The 9,675-nt window shown below is 36.8% G+C and overlaps 1 pseudogene; it reads left to right on the top strand.

The window, feature by feature from the left end:
* The first annotated feature begins 319 nt into the window (after positions 1–319).
* Positions 320–1,245, top strand: LOC124958164 (olfactory receptor 4C45-like; annotated as a pseudogene).
* The last annotated feature ends 8,430 nt before the right edge of the window (positions 1,246–9,675 follow it).

Raw genomic sequence — 9,675 nt, 5'->3', positions numbered from 1 at the left:
ACAATGAAACAAAGTCATCTCTGAGATTTGTTTTAGAGAAAGAGAAAAGTTCACGAGTCACCATTCCTAAAACCTTACTTTCTTGTGTTACCTCTAATGTATTGTCACTATTTTATTAAAATGAACTGGGTGAAATCTGACTTCCTTCTGCTCTTTGCAAAAGACCTAAAGCGAACGAAGTCTAAATCCATCAATTGCAGAGAATGAGTCTAACAGGCAATGGAGTATTTTAACAAGGATTTTGAAATATCAGCACTTTGAAATACTGTGATTTTTTTTTCAAATGAAACATATGCCCTAAATACAAGCCAAATTGGGAGGAAAGATGAGCAATGTAATAGAATTCATGCTGCTGGGTCTCACTCATAATCCAGACCTGCAGAAACTCTTATTTACTGTGCTTTAGGTGACCTATATGATCACACTGGTAGGTAATATGATCATTCCCGTCACCATCTTCATCAGCCCAGCCCTGGGCTCTCCCATGTACTTCTTTCTCTCCTGTTTGTCCATTATAGACAGTTTCTACTTTTCCTCCATAGCACCCAAAATGATCTTTGACTTGATCTCTGAAAGGAACACCATATCCTTCAGTGGCTACATGACTCAGCTCTTTGCTAACATTATTTTGCTGTAGCTGAGATCATCTTGCTAATGGCCATGGCCTGTGACCGTTACATGGCCATCTGTAAGCCCTTGCACTACATGACCATCATGAGGCAGCAGGTGTGTGGTTTCCTAGTGGGGGCAGCTGGGGTCTTGGGGTTCAATTGTGGGGTCATATAGATTTTGTTTATGGCCTGGTTACCATTCTGTGGCCCCAAGGTCATCGACCACTTTATGTGTGATTTAATTCCTTTCCTGGAGCCTACCTGCCTGGACACCCACACTTCGGGGGCCCTGATTGCTGCCCACAGTGGGTCATTGTGTTTGATCATCTTCTCCATGCTGGTGGCTTCCTATGCAGTCATCCTGTGCTCCCTAAGGACTCACAGCTCTGAAGGGCACTGCAAAGCCCTGTCTACCTGTGCCTCTCACATCATGGTCGTTGTCCTGTTTTTCATACCTTGCTCATACCTGTACCTCATACCCGTGGTCTCCCTCCCCATTGACAAAGCCATGACAGTGTTTTGTACCCTAGTGATGCCTATGTTAAACCCTTTGATCTACACCTTCAGAAATGAGGAAGTGAAAAAGGTTATGAAGAAGCTCTGGGGTCAAATGCTGAAAGCAGATCACAAATAAACCCTGTGGTCAGTGTGTTCAGGTAAGAACATTGAGTGATGGTCTATAAAGCTCTGTTCTCCTTGACTGATTAAAATTACTAAGGTCAATTATTCCATCTGCATCAAAATTTTAATTGGCATACAATTGTACATATTCATGGGGTACAGTGTGATAATTCAGTACATGTAGAGTAGAAAAAATAATCAGGATATTTAGAATTTCTACCTCCTTAAACTTTATTAGTTCTTCATGCTTGGAATATTTAAACTCTCTTTTCTAATCATGTATAAAATATACAAAATATGTACTACGATCACCATCCTGGGCTGTAGAACATTAAAAATGATTCTTTCTATTAACTTTTAATAATTTTTTTCATCTGTGTGACCAAAATACCTTACAAGAACTTAGAGGTTTAAAAGTTGATTTGAGCTCATGCCACTTTTCTGGGCCCAACATGTGGTAGGACATCCTTGTGGAAGGCATGGTGGAGGAACACTGACCCAATCATGCTAGCTAGGAAGAAGAGAGAGAGAGAAGGTAGTAAGGGGCCACAGAGAAGATCCATCCTTCCAGGGCTTGCCTGGATGACCCACCACCTCCAGCTTCACCCCATCTACTTACACTTACCCCTTAGTCCATCCATTTGAACTATGAGGAACTGACTAGGCTACAGTCTCATAATCATTTCACTTCTGAATATTGCTGCCTTGACAAGGAGCCTTTGAAGAATACCTCATATATAAACCATAAGAAAGTTCACTTTGGTTCTCATTATCCAACTTTCTTTGTTCCTTCTCCTCTTCCACATACTTCCTAGACTCTCTTGAACACTGTTCTACTCACAACTTCTTTGAGATCAGCTTTTTTAGCTTCCACAGTGGTGAGACATACAGTATTTGTCTTTTTTACATCACATGTAGATTTCTATTCATGTTTCTACAAATAACAGAATTTCATTCTCTTTGTGGCTGAATAAAATTTCACTATATACACACACTATTGCATATCCATATGATGTGCACACATGATATTTTCTTTATCCATCTTCCACTGATGGACACATCAATTTTTATTAGTAGCTCATACACGGAGATAGGCTGACATACTTGTCAAGACATGTTGGGAACAGTGCCAAGAGACCATAATACATTAAGGAATGCCTGCATTGCTTCATTTCTTGAAAATAAGAATAAATATAATCCAAATCCAACTTGGATTATTATCATCTTTATACCAAAGCAATCATAAAATATAATTTTAATATTTTTATGAAAAGACATATGAGGGCAACACTACCAAAGATTTATAGGAGTAGTACTGCCAGTCTCATTGTGGTGTGACACATACCAAGGGCAACATTCCTGATGCCTTTTATGCTCTTCATTACAGCCATAGTGAAGTTTATTTTAAAAGAGAAACAGAAACTACACATGAAAAGACTGAAGAGCAGTAGGAAATGTCTTTAAATGTACATTCATCAAAATATACATTTTTATCTTCATGAGTTTGAGAGGTTAACATAAGTTCCACTACAGCAATAGAAAATTTTTATCTTAACACAATCACACAAATAGCATTTTCACCAAAACTCTTATTGTGAAAATTGTATCTCTGCCATTCCTTCTTGTGCACAATTATCTACAAAAGGAAGTGGGAGCAAAATTGTTTAGAGAAAAAGAAATAATTGATAAATCTTGGAGCATTAGAGCTGAAATCATCTGAACACTGAATTTGGGTTTTAGACACAAAGAAGAAAAATGCTCTGAAAAGAGCTGTTCCAGGAAATTAAAAGTGTTCAAAGGTCAAGTTGTGAAATGGAACTTAATGATAATGTTCTCAAATCTGGATCATAGAAAAAATCCTAATCATGAACATAATGAAATTCTTAGATTTAGAAAGTGTCAGCTGCTCTGAAATCATAGAGTAAGAGCTTAAGAAGAATCCATACATCATGTATATGGCATAATGTTTTTGAATAAACATATATTGTGGATGAATAGATTGAGATAATTAACATATGTGTTACCTCATATCATTATCATTTCAGGGCTAAGAATTCTCAAAATCTAATTAGCTAAAATTGGCTTAAATTTTCTTTAGCTAAAACTTGGCTTAGGCAGAATTCCAGTCTCAGTCTAACTCAATACTTTTGTTCTTCACCCAATCTCACAGTTATTCCCCCAGATATAAGCAAACAAGTTGATTTCCTATGTTTGTTTAATTTCTAATGTTCTATTTGTAACTTGATTTTTGAAATCCCTCAGCCTTCATTTGCTTTCATAGACATACCTGACTGAAAATGCTGTCTTCAAAAAGCCAGCTCATGATTTGTAAGATATTTATACTGCAATGCGTGTTTTGATTCTCATGTAACAAGAAATGTCTTTCAAATTAATTATTATTTTTCCTTTCCTGTAACACTTGTGTTTGAAGAAGCAGTCTGTAGCTTGTAGGATGGTTACTTTCCTCTGATAAATAAAAACAAAAGAAAAAAATTACCCAAATTATTGACATATATGTTACTTTATTAGCTTTTTCTCATGCTGACCAAAATACCTGATGAGAACAATTTAGAGAAAGAAAAGTTAATTTGATTCACAGTTTCAGAGGTCTAGTCCATGGTCTTCCTATTCCATATCTCTGGGACTGAGGTGAGTCAGGAAATCCTGGTGGAAGAGCATGGCAGAGGAAATCAGCTCAGGGCATGAAAACCAGGAAATAGAGAACAAGAACTGCTCACCACAGACAAAATATAAAACTCAAAGGCACACCCCCAAGTGACCTACTTCCTCCAGGCACACCCTACCTTCCTACATTTACCACCATGTTAATCAATATCAGTGGCTCAATCAACATATTCAGTAATTCTTCTTAATCTAATCATTTCAACTCTGATAATTATTGCATTGTCTCACACAAGAGTTTTGGCAGAATGCCTCATAACTAAATATATGTTAATATATTCCTTTAAGAAAGAAATTTCAGATCTCCAGCACTGGCCAGCCCCATGCAAGGACACTGCCATGCTGTGCCCATGGTGCTGCGGCTCCCCATCTACCAGTGCCTTGGGATGCTTAGATTATCCCCAATGCCGATGCCACCATCTTTAGTTGGGGCAGTGTCCATTCTGGGACCTGCTGGAGACTAGAGACTCATTATCAAGATATCTATGTTAGCCATCACTACAGCTACCAACTTGGGACATGGCCACTTATATCCAGTGATATCAGCTAAGTCCTGAAAGATCATCATCAAGGGCCCTACAGACTTGGGTGCTTCTAAGGAATCCCTGCTAGCTGTCCCAATAGCCACCCTTTTGCTGCAGAGGGAGGAGAGAGCTTTGCAAGGGGTCAATAAGTGGGAAAAGCAATTGAGGGAATCTTGATCCTAGATGGTTCAGCCAATTAGTCTGGCAAACACTGGGATCTCAGAGACAACCCACAAGCACTTATTGTGATCCTACATCAGCCTCATCCATGACTCCACTGAGCACCTGCTCCTGAAGTTTTGGCAACATACAGGGCCCTCTGGCTCCTCAATCTTCAGTCTCCCAACCATCCCCTAAACACCAACTGGTCGAGTGCCTGCAGCTCTGTGGCTGACACACAACTTTCAACACCTGGTCCTGATTTACCCACTATAGAAGAACTTTCCAAGATATGCCCAGAGGTCCTGGTGCTCAACCATTGGCACCTCCAGAGAGAGAGGTTAGTGATTGTCAGGGACATAAGACATACAATTTAGTGACTAAATTATAGACCAAGAATTGTGGGGTCCACAATTGAGAGAAAGGGCTAAGACCAGGCTCCTGGGTCACAAGTTGGACTCCAAAGGAGAGTCCTGGGGTGCAATCTTCCAGAGGGAAGGCAATTGCTATACACTGCCTCCAGGAGTTTGACCTCTAAGTCTAATCCTCCCACCTTAGTAACTGTCATCATCCTGAGGATTGTGCTACCAGCAAACCAGTTGTCAGGAGTTACCAGCAAACTCCAGACAACCTTACCTATCAGAAGAAGGATATACCCTTAACTACACTAATGAAGAGAAGAACAGAGAAAACTCAAATTACCTAAATTTGTGATGAAAAAGGAAGGATCAAGGCAGACATGATTGAAATACATAATATAATTAGAAACTATTTTGAAAATCTAGTCTCCAACAAAATAGAAAATCTTAAAGATATCGACAAATTTCTAGAGATATATAATCCTCCAAACTGTATCGGGAAGACATGCACAATTTAATCAGATCAAATTCAAGCAATAAAATAGAAGAAACCATCAAAAGCCTACCAAACAAGAAAATCCCAGGACCAGATGGATTCTCAAGTTCTACAGGACCTTCAAAGAAATAAATCCAACACTCCTCAAAGTATTCCATGAAATAGAAAAGGAGGGAACCCTTTCAAACTCATTCTATGAAAACCAGACAAAGACACATGAAGGAAAGAGAAGTTCAGATCACTATTCCTGATGAACATAGATGCAAAAATTCTCAATAAAATTCTGGCAAACTGCATACAAAAACATATTAAAAAGATAGCACGACATGATCAAGTGGGGTTCATCCCAGGGAGGCAGGGTTGGTTCAAGATCTAAAATCAAAAAATGTAATTCACCACATCAACAAACTTAAAGATAAGAATCATATGATCATATCAATAGATGAATAAAATGCATTTGATAAAATACAGCACCCCTTCTTGCTCAAAACACTAGATAAAATAGGGATAGTAGGAACATACCTCAACATTGTAAAGGCTATCTATGCTAAGCTGAAGGCCAATATCTTTCTAAATGGAGAAAAACTGAAAGCATTCCCTCTAAAACCTGGAACAAGACAGGGACGCCCTCTTCCGCCACTTTTATTCGACATCACTCTTGAAACTCTAGTCAGAGAAATAAGATGGACCAAAGAAATCAAAGGGATACAAATAGGAATAAAGAACTCAAACTACCACTATTTGCCAACAACATGATTCTATATTTAAAGGATCCAAACAATTCCGCCAGAAAACTTCTTGAACTAACAAATGAATTCAGCAAAGTAGCAGAATATAAAATCCAGAGTCATTAATCTAATGCATTTCTATTCATAAGTGATGAATCCTCTGAAAGAGAAATTAGGAAAACTACACCATTCACAAAATCCTCAGAGGGGAAAAAAAACACTTGGGAATTAATCTAACAAACGAGGTGAAAGACCTCTACAATGAAAACTACAGAACAGTAAAAAAAAAATATTAAAGAAAACCTGAGAAGATGGAAAAATTTCCCATGTTTTTGTATAGGTGGAATTAATATTGTCAAAATGACCATACCACCAAAAGTGCTATACAAATTCAATGCAATTCCAACTAAAATCTCAATGACATACATCAAAAAAATAGAGAAAACAATCATGAAACTCATTTGGAAAAATAAGACACACAGAATACCCAAAGAAATCTTTAGCAAGAAGTGTGAAGGAGGCAGTATTACAATACCAGATCTTAAACTATACTACAGAGCTATACTAACAAAAACAGCATGGTATTGGCACCAAAATAGACAGGAAGACCAATAGTACAGAACAGAAGAAACAGAGACAAACCCTCATAAGTACAGTTTTCTTACAGTAGAAAAAGATGCCACAAACATACAATGGAGAAAATATAGCCTCTTCAACAAATGGTGCTGGGAAAACTGGAAATCCCGATGCAGTAAAATGAAATTAAACCCCTATCTCTCAACCTGCAAAAAACACAAATCAAAATGGATCAACCCCTAGGAATTAGACCAAGGACCCTGCACCAAATAGAAGAAAAAGTAGGTCCAAATCTTCATCAAGTTACCTTAGGACAAGACTTCCTTAACAAGACTCCCAAAGCACAAGAAATAAAAGCAAGGATCAATAAATCTGATGGATTCAAACTGAAAAGTTTTTTTTCTCAGGAAAGGAAACAATCAATAATGTGAAGAGAGAGCCTATAGAGTGGGAGAAAATCTTTACCACATGCACTTCAGATAGAGCACTTATCTCCAGAATTTTTGAATAACTCAAAAAACTTTATACCAAGAATACAAATAACCTAATCAATAAATGTGCTATGGAAATGAGCAGATACTTCACAGAAGATATATAATCAATCAACAAATATATAAAAAATGTTCAACATATCTAGTAATTAGAGAAATACAAATCAAAACCACCCTAAGATTTCATCTCACCCAATTAGAATGGCTATTATCAAGAACACAAGCAATAATAGGTATAGGAGAGGATGTGGGGAAAAAGGTACACTCATACATTGCTGGTGGGGTTGCAAATTGGTGCAGTCACTCTGCAAAACAGTATGGAAATTCATCAGAAAACTTGGAATGATTTCACTATTTGACCCAACTATTCCATTCCTCTGTTATACCAGAGCACTTAAAATCAGCATACTATAGTAACTCAGCCACATCAATGTTTATAGTAGCTCAATTCACAATAGCTAGATTGTGGAACCAACCTAGATGCCCTTCAATAAATGAATGTATAAACAAACTGTGGTGTATATATACAGAGGAATGTTGCCTATCTATAAGGAAGAATAAAATTATGGCATTATCAGGAATTGTTCCAAGAACATCATTTAGGTTTCCTTCCATAGTACTATGAGTTTTTATTTTTTTCAATGCTACTTTGAGGCAGATGCCATAATTGAATCCATTTTACATCTGCGCAAACTGTGAACCTTTGTTTAAAGACTCATAGAGGTTAAAAACCATGTATAAGGTGATGGACTTTAGAGAGCTTCCATGCCAGACACAATATCCAGAAGTCATGCCGGGGCATGGGTGGTAGGTACTGTTACCTGGTGATGATGGTCAGGTCTTCAGAGCTGTTTGCATAAACGGAGTGAATAGTATCTATTGATTCTTTTTTGGTAGTTTTATAGTTTATATATATATTTTTTTTTTAATTAAAAATTTTAAAAATATATGTTTAATAGTAGATGGGCACAATATCTTTATTTAATTTAATGTGATGCTAAGGATCCAACCCAGTGTCTCATGCATTTGAGGCAAGCTCTATACCACTGAGCTACAACCCCATGCCTGTTTAAAAAATTTTAAGTGTTACATATTTTCAGACTCAGATAAAAGTTGCAAAATATCCTGGAGAACATTCCACCAGTTTCTTACCACTTATTCATATTTTTCCACATTTGCTTTTTACTCTCTTATCTCTTTTGATTTTGTGTATATATATATATATATATATATATATATATATAATTATAGACATATGCTAATATCAGTTTTCATTCTTAAATTCTTTCATTTACATGTATAAACATATTGACAGTTTTTTTCTTGAAGTCTGAGCAGTAAATTGTAGACATGTTGACCTTTTAGTTTTAAAACCTGAAGCCTTTCCAAAATTCCAGAAAGTTTGTGAATAACCACAACAGGGTTATCAAAATCAAGAAGTTGACCTTTGGACAATACTATTACACAATCCACGCAGTTCAATTGCCTCTGAAATAACTGTCCCAATAATATCCTTTTTCTAGCAAAAGAAAATACAAAGTCATACATTGTATTTTCCTGTCATATGTAAAGCATGAATTCCTTTCATGTGAAACTATTCCTGAAACTTTCTTTTCTCTAAATCCAAGTGTTCTTAAGTTGATTTTCAGGTTGAGAAATTATTTATATATATAATTTATACATAAATATACATATATTATTTATATATATAAATACAGATATATAGTCTCTCCCCATATATAGTCAGAAAGTGAAAAGGAATTGACTAATTATATTTAAGAACTTATTAAAACAAACAACTGATTTTTAATTTTTACATATTTGAAGAAGTAAATATACATTTTCTAATATTCATTTAGACTTGGTTTTGGAATGTGACTTTTGGCCATGATGGGGAAACACAGAGAAGATTTATTCTCCTGTCTATCATAAGCAAACAAGCTAGGAAAAAATTAACAATGATTTCCAATGCACTTCACATCAGAAAATAATTAACAGTAATCATTGAGAGATGGGAGACAGGTAGATCTGCTTGTTACTTTTGGAAAGTTTCCATGCTGTCTTCACAGAGGGTGACCAGGGAGATCCTGGGACATGCTTTTACCTGAGGAAGTGAAAGTGTGAGTCTGAAGAGACCAACGTTACTGAGAGTTGAAGGTCTCCAGATGTAGAGTTGGAGAGGGGGGAGGGAGAGGGAGAAAAGAAAAGAGAGAGAAAGAGAGGAAAGGAAGGAAGAAGAGAGAGAGAGAGAGAGAGAGAGAGAGAGAGAGAGAGAGAGAAAGAGAGAGAAATTCACTCAATATTCAGCATAGTACATGCATTTGAGGAAATTACCTGGAGTAGCAGAAGGTCTAGCCAGATCCACTAGAGAGAACAGTGCCTGGCACTTAGGATTGAGGATAGTGTCTATATTCACCAGTTGGACAGG

The sequence above is a fragment of the Sciurus carolinensis genome, chromosome 11 (genome assembly GCF_902686445.1).
Source record: "Sciurus carolinensis chromosome 11, mSciCar1.2, whole genome shotgun sequence".
Lineage (NCBI taxonomy): Eukaryota > Metazoa > Chordata > Mammalia > Rodentia > Sciuridae > Sciurus > Sciurus carolinensis.
The sequence above is the reverse complement of the archived record's forward strand: the minus strand, read 5'-3'. Positions and strand labels throughout refer to the sequence as shown.